This window comes from Dipodomys merriami, unplaced genomic scaffold (genome assembly GCF_024711535.1).
Source record: "Dipodomys merriami isolate MVZ:Mamm:240054 unplaced genomic scaffold, mDipMer1.0.p SCAF_1850, whole genome shotgun sequence".
Classification (NCBI taxonomy): Eukaryota; Metazoa; Chordata; class Mammalia; order Rodentia; family Heteromyidae; genus Dipodomys; species Dipodomys merriami.
This window is the reverse complement of record NW_027203216.1, coordinates 1-14,588: the sequence shown is the minus strand read 5'-3', so window position 1 is coordinate 14,588 and position 14,588 is coordinate 1. Positions and strand designations below refer to the sequence as shown.

At 39.0% G+C, this 14,588-nt stretch overlaps 1 long non-coding RNA gene across 1 annotated transcript; it reads left to right on the top strand.

The window, feature by feature from the left end:
• The first annotated feature begins 462 nt into the window (after nucleotides 1-462).
• On the top strand, nucleotides 463-10,724 carry LOC138830195 (uncharacterized). The gene is made up of 4 exons (XR_011372910.1): nucleotides 463-823; nucleotides 3,308-3,407; nucleotides 5,586-5,693; nucleotides 10,485-10,724. It is a non-coding gene; the product is annotated as an uncharacterized lncRNA (long non-coding RNA).
• The last annotated feature ends 3,864 nt before the right edge of the window (nucleotides 10,725-14,588 follow it).

Genomic DNA, 14,588 nt, shown 5'->3' with positions numbered 1-14,588 from the left:
TCATTATGCAGCTTGATTTTCAAGAACTATAATTCGTTTTGGGATTGGCTTTTTCTGTTGAAGAAATGAAAAAAAACTATAACTTGACCTTGGGATTTGATATTTATGTGGTTCAATATGGAAGTTGGACAGCATTTAAAAATCCCTTCATTTGCCTCTTTAGGAAGTACGAGATCCTTAACCAGCCTTGTATGAGAAACTGTAAGACTATGGCAGCATTTACAAGACCACCAGGATTAAAATCTGCCCAGATTGGGACACTACTGGACCTCTACAAGATTGCATAGGTGAAAGTGGGACGAGTGAAGTAATATCTTAAAATGTCTAAATTGGTGCCGTTTCAGGTGTTAGAAAAGAATGAAAAGAGGCTGAGAAAATGCAGTCACCATGGAGACGCAGCCAGTATGGGCAGCAATTAACCCTCAAAAGCAAGGCTTAGAACAATTTACCAGATCTCAACCGTGGCTCCTTGCCCCCGGTTACCCTGAAAGCGAACCATTCAGGAGTATGCAATGCCTTGACTCAACCACTTCCATAGCCCTCATGGGCTGGACGCCGGGTTACAACCAGGTTTACAAGGGGAAGAAGCTAGCTGAACAGATGTTTCAAGGACTTATTCTTTTTTCTGCAATAGTTGGATTTATCTATGCATAAATGGCTGAACAGTTTGGATGGACAGTCTATATAGGTATGGCCGGATTTGCTATTCCATGTTTGCTGATGCTTCCTCCATACCCATCTATGCACGACATCCCCTCAAATGGTTATCTGTTCAAGAATCAAGAACAGAAGACAAGAAAATTGGGGATAGAAAAATTAAGAGGTATGTTAAAAAAAATTCATTGGGTTTTTACATTTGTTTTCTCTGAGATGAGCTAAGTTGACATCATACCCAAATCATGAGCCTAAAACTCCCTATGCTCTTAAACACAGATTTCTTTATATTTTAGTTTTCTTTATATTTCTTTTTTGTTATTGTTTTGTTTTCTACCCCTAGTTAATTGAGTGTTGATTAGTTACAAAATAGTCTCCTATTGTTCACTTCTTATTTTGAAGAAGAAGCCAAAGCCAAGCCTGTCATAGTAGCACTAGCCTGGCCCTTCTCCTAGCCATCTGTGAGCATTCATGAGTGACAGTCAGGTTCAGCACATTCTTGGCTTTGCTTCTGTCTTTTTTGTACTTTTTTAATTCTAAAAATGCTGTATAGAGGGGTTACAGTTCATGAGCAAGGTAATGAGTACATTTCAGCTCCCCTATGAACCAGAAATCCCACTTTGGGGCATTTACGAAAGGATCACAAACAAGGCCATACTCAGGCTACCAGTACAACTATGATTATAACAGCATTATTTAACATAGCTAAGATATTGAACCAAACCATATGTCCTTCAATAGATGAATGGATCAAGAAAATGTGATATAGATATATATATACATATATACATATACATACATACATACTATATATACATATATAAACATACATACAATGAAGTTTTCTTTATATTCCAAAGGCAGTTAGAAATAACTCAGTTGTATTTGACTTACAAATATTTTAGACAAATATTTTAGACTTTTGGAAAACAAAAGTACATGTATGCAATGTTTCTTCCAGGTACAAATAATAATAAATGCCACATAAATGACAGCCAAAAAGGAAAAGGTATGATAGGAAAAAGGTGTATTTAGGAACATAATTTTTGTGATATCAAAGACTATGCATTCAAAGATAATAGGCTACTTATAATCTAATTGGCTTGAAAAAGGGAATGCAAAAGTTACAGTAGATTACTGGTTTATTTGGAGTTTTAAGCCCTATCAATAATTTCCTTTAAAAATTGGGAAGTTGAAAATGACTTTAGAGTGTGATAATATGTTGAACTGGGTGGTTCATACATAATAATACCAGTTACTAAGGAAAATTATCTCTAAGTACCCATCAAAACGCAGGGAGTAATTTGTAGTTTAAGTGGTAAAGTACTAGCCTTGAGGAAAAAAGCAAAAAGTGAATAAGGCTCTGAGTTTGTCAACCTGAACTAGCATGTGTGTGTGTGTGTGTGTGCGCGCACACACACACACACACACACACACATACACATACACGCACACGCATGCTCATGTGCAAGGGATGTTGAAAGACTCAGAAAGAGAAATGGAGTGTAAGTCCTTTCATATGTATATTAGATCTAAAATATGACCATGAAATTTGAAAAAAGTAAAACACATGTCCATTAATTATATATGAGTTCAGACTATATAGTACAGAAAGCAGTAAAATTTTATGTTGAATTAATTTTTTTGTGAAAGTATTGTACAGAGGGGTTACAATTACATGGGCAAGATAATGAGTACATTTCTTATCAAGCATTGTAGCCTCCTTCTTTTTGTCCCCTTCCCATCCCTTCCCATCCTCCCCCGCCCCCCCAATCCTCCCAGGCGACCACCCCTCTGCACCAAAGTTTTAAAGTTCATTTTCGACATAATGACTCAATTTTATGTTCTAACCTCTCTGACATAACAGTATCACATGTGAACAGTAAAAAGATGAAGCATATCTTGTCCTTGGGTAGGTGTTAAAGGAGAAATGGAAAGAGGCAAAGTAATAGGGAGTAGATGGCTTGGAAAATACAACATAAGATTCAATGCACATATGTGAAAATGGAACTAGGAAAGAAAGGGGATGGGTGGGGTTTTTATAGACTAGAAGAGTCGATGGACACTATGACAAAGTCTAAGAGGCATTGTAAAAACCAATTGATACATTGTACAACTGTTTAAAAAAACTATCCATGAGGCCTGTAATTCTAATTACTCAGGAGGCTGTGAAATGAGGATTGTGGTTTGAAGCCAGCCATGGCAGAAAAGTTCATGAGACTCTTATCTCCAACAAACTACTCAGAGAAGGCTGGAAATAGTGCTGTGGCTCAAGTTGTACAGGGCTAACCTTCAGCACAGAGAGGTTTTGGAACAGCATTTTGATCTTGATTTGAAGTGCCAAGACAGGCACAAAAACAAAACAAATCAAAAGATAAAAAGAAACAAACCAAAAACAAAAAAGATCTTAATTTTTATATTTTTGAAAATTACAAGAAAAACCCATGTTCCACCTACTTCAAATAGTTAGATAATATACATTACATGGCTGTGCTTATGATGGATGGAAATTTTCTCATTCATGTAGCATCTAATGTTCAGTCGAGGCATGGTTTTTCATGCCTCCCAGGCTATGACTTGTGTAGGCTGAGGTTATGGGCTTGGAGCTGCAGATGCTGATACCCTTCTCAACCAGTGTTTCACCTCTTAACAGGGCAGTCATACCCAAGGGCTCCTTCAACTACAGCTTCATGACCTCTTCGTGGTCCTGTGGGCCCAGTTGGGGGTGCCATCCTGGATAGATGTGATTTGAAGTAAGTTCATTCTACTCATCCTCTATGCCAAAAGAGTCAAGTGTGAGAGGGTTTGCAGACATTTGAAGTAATGTACATACACGGTGCTCCAGTGGCCCCACATACCTACCCAGCATATGCCTGTGTATCCTAGGATTATTGGTCTGGAGCAGGGGATGCTTCCAACATATTCCCTAACTAGTGCTTCACCTGCTAAAGTGAATAAATGATTGAGAGCCTCTTGTTTACCTTAAGGAAATCTAAATTCCTGATCTGTGCCAGGCCACAACAGATGCCATCCCACATGCCCCCATTTCATTTTATGTTAGACATCTCCTGCCACACTGTGGGAACCAAATCACTGGTGAGCAGTTGTGCATGTATGTACACACATTCTCACTAAGGCATGTACATAGTGTCAGATTTGACTGGTTGTATACTATATATTATAGTACCAAAGTGAAAGAAGACTTGGAGATTCCTTGACTACGAGCTGTCCTGTTTTGCTATTTAGCTGTGTCCTGTATAGCCCAGGGTTGTGGGATTCGAAGTGGGCATGCGTCCACCTTCCACAACCAGTGCTCCTTCTCCTACAGGGAGAGCATACCCAAAACCCTGTTCTTTCCCTCTTGGACTAACATCTTGCAGGTCCTTCTCTGAAGACCGAGGTGACAGTGCCATTCCAGATGCCCTAGTTTCTATGCAAATAGGACCACTCTCCCTTTGTGGTAACTGAATATTTGTGTGGGGTTGAGTGAGTATATCATTGTGCTTGTGTATACACCAGTTTGTGGAACACAAGGACCTGTGGCAAGATTTTCCCACTTGGGTGCTGATGCCAGCCCAAGGGAAGAAAAGCATAGAGAGTAGGTCTTTCATGTCTCCCTTGCAGAGTATGGCCTGTGCTGCTTGGGATTACCGGGCTGGAGTTTGGCATGGTGCTGCACTTTCTAACCAGGGCTTATCCTGTTACAGGGAAGCCATACAAGGCGGCCAGTTTTTCTTCACTTTGGGACCTCTGGCTTCCTGGTATGAGTCAGCCCATGTGCAGCTATATGTGCCTATGTCCTTCTCAGTAAGTGGTTCCACTCCCGGTTGGAACTGTGGGAATCCAGTTGTGATATGTGTTGTGCATGTGTGTATACACATTCACAGGAGGGCACAAATGTGGTGCCATAGTGGCCTTGTTGTGCAATATATTGGATCCAGAAGAAGGGAAGCCATAGCTTGTCCTTTTTCCTTAGCTGGCTAATTTCAGTGTAGCCTTGGGAGGCCTTCAATTCAAAGTGATTCCATTCCCTCCTCTGTCCTGTGAAAATGAAATAATGGGTCAGGGATTTTGTGCATGTGTATACACATGTTCCCATGAAAGCACTTAACCTATTTTTAAATTAGATAGGTCCTAGGTGTTTTTGGACCCAAGAGAAAAAGGATGGGGTTGGAGACTGTAAAACATCCCTTTCACAGGCCTGTGGAGCCGGGCTTATATGCCTGGGACTTGGGGTGCTGCCTACCTTCCTAAATGTGCTTACTCCTGCTAAAGAGAGGTCGTGCCTGGTAGCTTGCTCTTCACCATGTGGACTACTGTCTTGCTGGTCCCTTCTGATAGGCCTATGCGCCAGTACACACTTTCATAAGAGGGCACATACATGATGCCAGATAGGCCTGATTGTGGGCATATTGGGCCTGGTCCTGTGTCCATACCCCTGTAATTCCTTTGTAGCCTGGGGTTATTAACTTGGATCTGGGTATGTTGCTACCTCCCTAACTAGTCGTTTACCTGGTACAGTGACTTCATAGTGAGGACCTCTTCTTGTTCATGTAAAGGAATTCTTTATTCATGATTTGTCAGCCTCAGAGACAGTGCCATCTGAGATATATCCATTTTCATGTAAAGATTGCTCCTACCCTGCCATTCTATGGGAACCCATTCATGGAATGTGGACACATGATTGTGTCTATGTGGTGCCAGTTGGACTAAGGGTGGGCTCTAGCGGGCAGAAGAGATGGCACATTGGAGCTTGGAGTATGTCCACCACCCTTCCCAACTATAGCCTATATACTGGGATTATGAGCCCTGAGCAGGGGATACTGTTGCTCACCCCATCCAGTGCTTCCCCTTCCACAAACAGGTCATGCCCAGTAGCCTGTTTTTCTTAATCTTGCAAACCTCTAGCTTCATGATTTGTGTTGTCCTAGATGCAGGTACCATTTGCAGATGACCCCAATTCAAAGGAAGCTGTTCCTCTCCTGCCCTTGCCCTGTGGGAACTGAATTGCAAAACAAAAAAGAAAACATTACGAACTAGTAAGTAGTGGGGTACTTGAAGTTATTTCACAAATGAGGGTCCTTATTAAGGCTTCTTACCCCCTTTTTTCTTCCTTGAAAAATTTTCCAGTGTACTAAAAATCATCACAAATACTTATGACAGTGCATATTAATTGTGATGTACTTCATATTATGTATGAAAATTTTCTTCATGAATTTTAGTCAGTGGTGTTTGATAACTTTTACTCCTCTATATGCAGTTTGCATAATGATAAAGTTGGTATCAATATCCACATATATTCTTATATAATCCTTATCCAATCATTTGGTATTGTCCAGTATATTTTTAACTTTTCCCTAGTCTGACAAGTGTGATATCTCTTTATTGTTCCTGATAGAATATTTTTCATAAATCTTGCCACATCACATATGCCTTTTCTTGTGAATTGCATGCTCAGATATTTTATTCAATATCATGTATCCTATCTGTCATCTTCTTGATTGAAATGTTCCTTTGTTGAATACATACTATTTAAATGTCTTCAGCCTTAAGAGAGGATGTTTATATTTTTCTTGATATTACTTACTCAACCAAAGGTGTTGCTGTAATGTAAACTTATTGATATTTTCCGACCTTTGTATTCATTTCCTTGGGGAAAATCTCCATTCTTAAAATGTACTCTTATTTCATTCTTAAAGCTTTTAAGTGTTGCTTTCTACCTTTGCCTCTTTGTTTTTAGGAATTGTTTGCTACGGCTTTAAGTTAAGGTCTATTTTGTATCTTATTCCATATAAATAGATAGCTCATCCAAATAGCTATTTGTTGAATAGTCTAATGTCAAATCTCAGGATTCTACATGGGCTTGTACTCAATTCTCTACCCTGTGTAATTCTTTTTCTTCAGCTGTAATACCAGATTGTCTTGATTACTAGGCTTTAGTATAACAAATCCTCATTTTGAGTTATGGTGTGTCCCCAAAATTGTTCTTTCATATTCTTTGTGTCTTTTGATCTTTACAAATCCTTCCCCTCCTCTGTTAGCGGGGACCAAACACCGAGTCTCTTGCATTTAAGGCAAGCACTCTACCACTCAGCAACTCACCTCATAACTTTGAGGAACAACAGTCACTGGGTCCAGGTGAGGTTTGGGGAAGTTTCCCTCTATCAGTAGAAACTCTTGACTTAGGGTCCTTGGTCACAGAATAAAAATTTGCAGAGTAGTCACCATGGTAAGAAAACTTGGCAATACTTTATTGAGTTAGCAAGCAAACAAACAGATAAACAGATAAACAGGAAGACAGAGGCACACTCAGAGTGTGAGTGCTCTTAACAGTAGGCGCAAAGAGCTCTTTGACATCAGTGGCATTTATATAATAAAAGCAAGTCCTGTCATAAAGCCATATATATAGGTGTTTATCTTTGCTCTTAATCACTCTGGGGTTATACCATCTGAGTTCTTGGTTATTTGGTGATTCAGTCTTTAGTGTATTTCTTTTTTTTGGGGGGAGGGTCCAGTCATGGGGCCTGAACTCTGGGCCTGGGCACTGTCCCTCAGCTCTTCAGCTCAAGGCTAGTGTTCTACCACTTGAGCCCCAGCGCCACTTCTGGCTTTTTTCTTTTTTCTTATGTGGTGCTGAGGAATCGAACCCAGGGCCTCATGCATGCAAGGCAAGTACTCTAACACTGAGCCACCTTCACAGCCCCTTTAGTGAATTTCTTACAGGAAAGAATGCATATATTTTTGCCATAGAACAGATGCTCATCCTTAAGATGATGAATGCATCCTGAGTTAGAAGCAAAGAAGATAGTGCATGTATTATTCTAAATGTATTATTTCTATCAGAGTTCCTAGATGTCATTTTCCAGGTCTCATTTTTTCTAAGCTATGCAGCCTGAAACTATAAAAAGTCCTGATAAGACTTCTCATAAAATTCCATTCAATTTATAGATTGATTTGATAGAAAACAATACATTCTTTAGATATTGAGTATTCCCATGAATGATTTTTTTTTGGAGGTCCGGTCATGGGGCCTAAACTCTGGGCCTGGGCACTGTCCCTCAGCTCTTCAGCTCAAGGCTAGTGCTCTGCCACTTGAGCCACAGCGCCACTTCTGGCTTTTTTCTTTTTGCTTATGTGATGTTGGGGAATCGAACCCAGGGCCTCAAGCATGCAAGACAAGCACTCTACCACTGAGCCACCTTCTCAGCCCCCCATGCATGATTTTGACATGGCTGTATTTTGCTGTTTTTCAGTTATTTTTTAATGATTAATGTTTGTTACATAGTATTATATATCTTTTGTATGATATGCTTCTTTGTGTGTTTTTGTTTGTGTGGTTTGGTTTGAACAACGTGGGGAATTGAACTGGTGTATGGGAGGAAAGCATTCTACCACCTAAGCCACAATATAGCCATGTTAGTAACTATTGAAGCTACTTAAAATAATCATCCATCTTATAATTTGTTATTTTTACCTTTTTTTCATCCTGGGGAACTGAGTATAGGAGTCTGGTTTTTTTTGTGTGTGTGTGTGTGTGTGTGTGTGTGTGTGTGTGTGTGTGTATGCACATGCATGCATATAAGTGTATATGTGCCAATACTGGGGCTTGAATCCTCTTAACTTTTTCCAGCCAAGGTTAGCATTTACCATTTGAGCATGTATACACCTTCAGTGTGGCTTTTCTGGTTAAATCCTACTCAGGAGGATACACATGGCAGTTCAAAGCCAGCCTGGGCAGAAAAGTCCAGTAGTCCTAAGAACTACTTTGAAAAACTACTATGAAAAACCTGGAAGTGGTACTATAGCTCAAAAATAGTGCTCAAGCTTTGAATTGAAGCCCTCAATCCTTAGGGCCAGCACATACAAAAATTAATGAACTTTGAATTGTATAACCATGATGTATTTACACGATGATCTACAGATCTCAGCCTCTCAAGTAGGTAGCATTGTAGGTGTGATCCTGTAGTAATAATAAGTCATTTATTATTGTTACTAATGGATATATTTTAAAGACATAAGTGTATGCTAGTGGCTCAAGTCTATAATCCTAGCCAGTCAAGAGGCTGAAGTTTAAGAATCTCTGTTCAAAGCTGACCCAAGGGAGAAAAATCTATGTGTCTTATCTCCAATTAACAACCAAAAAGTTGGAAACACAGCTGTAGCTTTAGTGGCATAGTAGTAACCTTAAGCAAAAATGCTTAGGGACAGTGCCCAGACCCAGAGTTCAAGTCCCAGAATCAGCCCCCAAAATTAAAATAAATAGAACACAGAATAACTCCAGGTATGGCTAGTGATAGTATGCATAGTTTGCATGAAATTCTGAATTTGATTGCCACCAGCAAGAAAAATACACAAACCAAGAAAAAATGTTTCCAAAGTCAGAGGGAATTTTTTACTGATCCTTACTAACAGACAATTTTTTTCTTACACAATTTCATTTAGAAAGTTAGCCCAAGGCAGGTGCTAGTGGCTTGGCTCATGCCTGTAATACTAACTACTCAGGAACTTGAGAATTGAGGATAGTGGTTCTTGAGACTCTTCAATAAGCTACTCAAAAATAACTGGAAGTGGCCTTATGGCTCAAGTGATAGAGAGCTAGCCTTGAGCTCAAAGAAGCACAGGTACAGGGGCCAGGCCCAAAGTTCAAGCTTCATGGACAACAAAAATAAAAATAAAAAGCCAAACAATAACTCCAGTAGAAGAGAAATGATTATGCAATGGCTACTTTAGCAAGAATGCATTTCTCAGTTTAAAATGAGGTTTCACTTTGTATAACCTTATAAATATAAGATAATTAAATTTCAAGTAATTATTTAACTTCACTATCCACTAAGCAGCAACAAAAATGATCCTTATCAGAAAAAACAATGTTGGAGGAATATCAGTACCAAATTTCAAACTCTACTACAAAGCCATAGTAATCAAAACAGGTGGTTACTGGCGCAAAAACAGACCTCAGGACCAATGGAATAGAATTGAAAACCCAGAAATGAACCCATCTAATCTTCGATAAGGGAACTCAAAAATAGAATTGAAGAAAGACAACCTCTTCAGTAAATAGTGCTGGCAAAGCTGGTTAACTACTTGTGGAAAACTAAAGCTAAATCCTTATATATCACCCAGCACCAGAATCAACTCCAAATGGACCAAAGACCTCAGAGTCAAAGCAGACACCCTGAAAACATTACAGGACAGAATAGGAGAAACCCTGGGTTTCCTTAGTGTATGCCAAAATTTTCTTAATAGATATCCAGAAACACAATAAATCAAAGAAAGTTTGTTCAAATATGCTTTCATGAAATTGCAGAGTTTCTCCATGGCAAAGGACATAGCTAGCAAAATCAATAGAAAGCCCAGGGATTGGGAGAAGATCTTCACTAGCCATACAATGGACAAGGGTCTCATATCTAAAATAATAGTTTCATTTCATTTAAGTGTTTTTTTTTCTCAGTGGTGGGGCTTGAACTCAGAGCCTGGCCACTGGCCCTGGCCCTTTGTGTTCTCGAGGCTGGTGCTTTACCTCTTCAACCACAGCACCACTTCTAAGGAAGAAATGCTTCTGGGGGCTGGGCACTATAGTCTCACCTCTCTAATCCTACTCAGAAGGCTGCTATCTGAAGACTGAATTTGAAAGCACACAATTATCTCCATTTAGCCATCAAAACTGTGGTAATATAGCCTTAGCTCAAGGGATTGAACACCAATCTTGACAGAAAAAAACTAGAGGATAGTACCCAGGCCCTGAGTTCAAGTTCTCATACAAGCACAAAAAAAAAAGAAAACAGCGAGGTCGAGTAATAATGGAGCTTCCTGTTTTCATACCTTTCCAGGACTGCATGGAGGAAATAATCCTGTTATGTGAAAAGAAGTCCCCATTGAAGCAAATGAGTGAATAGTGGAAAATCTTCAGCAGCAACACAAAAGCTTTCAAGGTGGATGACAGGCATAGCAAAGTTAATGAGTGTTAGTAACATGTCTTTGATGTCCTTGTATTAAGGTAAGAAATGACTTGAAATTGCTTCCTACTTCTAAGCTTACTTCACTGAGCGAGGAACCTAAGCATGCCTTTCTTCTACAGTAATCTGGAATCTTTATAAACTTGCAGATTAAAGTTTGATGCTTAAAAAGAATACTTATAATTTGTGCATTAAAAGAGATTGATTATTAGTAAAAAGTTATTATGCATTAGGTTAGTATTGTTTTTTTAGTACTTGGGATTAAAAGCAGAGCCTCTGTTAGAGAAGTTCTGCACCTGTTTCTTTGAGACTGAATCTTCCTGTGTGTGTTACCCAGGATGTCCTTCAACTCCTGGGCTTGAATGATCCTCCCACCAAAAGTGACCAGCCATTGGTAGGATGAGGTATATGATCAGCTATTGCAGGGGACTGAGCTAAGGTTCAATGCTAATACTTGGTGTAGGTCTCAGGAGCGTGAGTAAACCAGATGTTCCATTTTGGAAATAGCGTTCCTGAATTTGAATTCCAATCCCAATAATCTAGACTATTGTCCTAAAGAAGGAGGTGTTAACATTGACTTAGATGGCTTGTAAGGAGAGTATCTTTCATGAAGCTGGAAGTGAGCCTAACAGTGGTCTGCTAAACAGAAATTCTGGACTAAGGAAAATGAGGCTAAGGATGGGAGGAATTTGCCACATTATGTTAACTCTCAACAAGAGAATGGATAAGGGATATCATTCCTTTTCCCTGCAAAGTCTTGAAGGTGATTTGGCCTTCAAGATGGACTATTTTTAAGCCCATGGATTGGGAGAAGATAAACTAGCCATACAATGGACAAGGGTCTCATATCTAAAATATACTTGGAACTCAAAAAATTAAATCCCCCAACAACAAATCATCAAAGAAACAACTGCACAAGAAATAAGTGGGCTAAAGACTTAAAGAGAAACTTCTCTGAAGAGGAAAGAAGGATGGCCAATAGACACATGAAGAAATGCTCAACATTCCTCTCCATAAAAGAAATGCAAATCAAAGCAACACTTAGATACCACCTCACTCCAGTTAGAATGGCTAAAATCACGAACTCTAATAACAACAGATGCTGGAGGGGATGTGGACAGAAGGGAATCTTACTGCATTGTTGGTGGGAATGTAAACTTGTTCAACCACTTTGGCAAGTAGTATGGAGGTTCCTCAAAAGACTCCACATAGAGCTCCCCTATGACCCAGCAATCCCACTTTTGGGCATTTACCCAAATGTATACAAACAAGACCACACTAAAGTTACCAGCATGACTATGTTTATTGCAATATTATTTACTATAGCTAAGATATGGAACCAAGCCCGATGCCCCTCAGTAGATGAATGGATCAAGAAAATGTGGTATATATACACACACACACACACACACACACAATGGAATTCTATGCCTCCATCAGAAAGAATGGCATTGCCCCCATTTGTTAGGAAATGGAAAGGCTTGGAAAAAATTATATTAAGTGAAGTAATCCAGGCCCAGAGAAAAATAGGTCCCATGGCTTCCCTTATTTGCAATATCTAGTATATGTCTGAGTTAAGCAGTAAACGTCAGATAAGGTGATGTTAGGGAAATGAAACCTAAAATATATATTCAAATGTTTTTTTTTCTTTCATGCGATTGTTTCTAACATTTATAAGATTATTTCTTTGTTGCTATGTATGTCCCTTCCCCAAAGTATAACCCCTGCTTTCACTGTATTTGATGTCAGTATAATTTGTGGAGGGGAAGGGGAAAAACAAATCGTTTAAATAGGGATACAGGTGGACCCATTGCAACAATGAGATGTACAAGTGTTTTGTCGAAAACGAACTTTACAACTTTGTTGGGGGGGCAGGGGGATTTGGTGGAGGGGGCGGGGAAGATGAGAAGGAATGGGAAGGTTAAACAGAGGAGGAGGTTACAATGCTTGATAAGAAATGTACTTATTATCTTGTCCATGTTATTGTAACCCCTCTGTACAGTATTTTCACAATAAAAAAAAACTAATTAAAAAATGGGCTATTTTGACACAAGCGATAGAATGGATTATATGAATTCTCTGGTCTTTCTAACCAGGATACAGGGGGACTCAAAAGGTAGAGAGCAAACTGCAAAAAACCATGTCTCTGCTAGCAGGCTTCCAAATTCACTGTATCCTTAAAATTTGAAACAAATTAGTTAGAACAGAAATCTTTTTTTTACATGTCTCCAATCTAAATGTTTCTTCCTTGGGTTTAGAACACTTCATAAACAAGCAAGAGCTAAGATAACACTGTATGACTCTCTCTTCCCCCAGAATTGCAGTTCTGCAGTGCTAGAACAAAGACTGTGTGTGAGGAAGGGACTGGACATATGTGTTTCTTGGATGAGAAAACTAGAGCTGATAAATTGCAGAGAACAGAGCAGATGTCATTCCTTTTCTTCCTTTCCTTGGGTAAGACTGATTCAACCATGATGCAAGATGCTGAACCAATGAATGAAGAGGGCATGCTGTGTAGGAGGAGGGGTTGCCCATGCCCAGGTGCAGCTGGGAACTTGGAGCTATTGATTCAACCTAAGGAATGTTTTTTTTTCATAAATATTAAGTCCCATTTCAGACTTCAGCACTGTCTGTGGCTGCTGTTCTGGTCTGTTTGTGTCTTGCTCTTTGGCTTTTTCCTTTGGTTACAATAGAAACTGCAGATGAAATGGAGAGTGTTGAGTGTGAGCTCAGCCATTGGGGATTAGTGATGGACTTTCCAGGCATGGGCATGCCTGTGGGATTGGAGTCTGCCTTTGACAAGCAGGGCACAGAGCGGGTTGTGCTGAGTAGAAAATGGAAAAGTCCTCTGATGAGAAAAATGCTCCAGAGAGACAATTAGCTCTAAAATGTATTGTTAACCTTCATGTCCCCAAAAAATGCTGGGGGATATTGGAGTAAATGGTTATTTTACTATAGAGATGGTGAACCTTCTGAAAAGATAAAATGGTTTAGGTCTGGGTGTAATGTTTTAAGCAATTGACAGCTACTCACAAGTTTGACTATTGATTTATTTCCATACTGATTGTTACTTTTGAGTATCTCTATTTTCCTTAGTAATTTTTTTTTCATATTGCCCACATTGGAATAGGTATTTTTTTTAACTTGTACTATTATTTCTTTGATTTCATGGTACATTATACATAAGGAAAACAGGGCAGAGGTAAATTAATTTCTTAGGCATGACTATGAATTAATTTCAATAATATGCATTGAGTATTTAAATTCTTCAACATACAATGTATGATCTAGGCTCAGTAGTTTATTCTAGAGGGAGTTTACCTTCATGAGCTAAGACAAAAGACAACTTTATGTTTTGCATCTCTATGCATAATTCCTGTAAAAAGAACTGTCTTTGAAGACTGGAAGGGTATGATTCTTATTTTGATTGGTTTCATAGAAAAATATCTCTACAGGTTGAGAGCCTTCACTTTACATCTAGAAGTTTTCTTGTTCTGTTTATTAGACCTGGAATTCAGCTTCAGGAAACCTTACTTCTTTTATGGGGAGGCAGTCAGTGTTATTTGTTATGATAATTTGTGTGTATTTGTATTTATATATGTGTTTAAATGCATGTACATACATATATATGCATATATGCATAAGTACATACATATGTATGTGTATGTATATATTAAAAATTTAGCTCAGAGTCCCTGGGTAAAGCCCTGGGAAGGGCAGAGAATGGAGCCACATAAAGAAACTACTTAGGTGTTGATGTGATGCAGTTTATGCCAACAGGCTGGTTTCTGAATCATTTTTCTTGTTTCTTTCTGGTAATTCAGGATGTACATGTTTCTAAGAGCAATATTAACAAGGCCTGTCTAGCATGGAGTTTGGTGAACTTGGCCATTGGGCACATACTTTCTGACCTGGGAAAGGTGACATTTGGGTTAGTTTCTACAGAGTATAGAATAATACAATTGGCATAATTTTGAA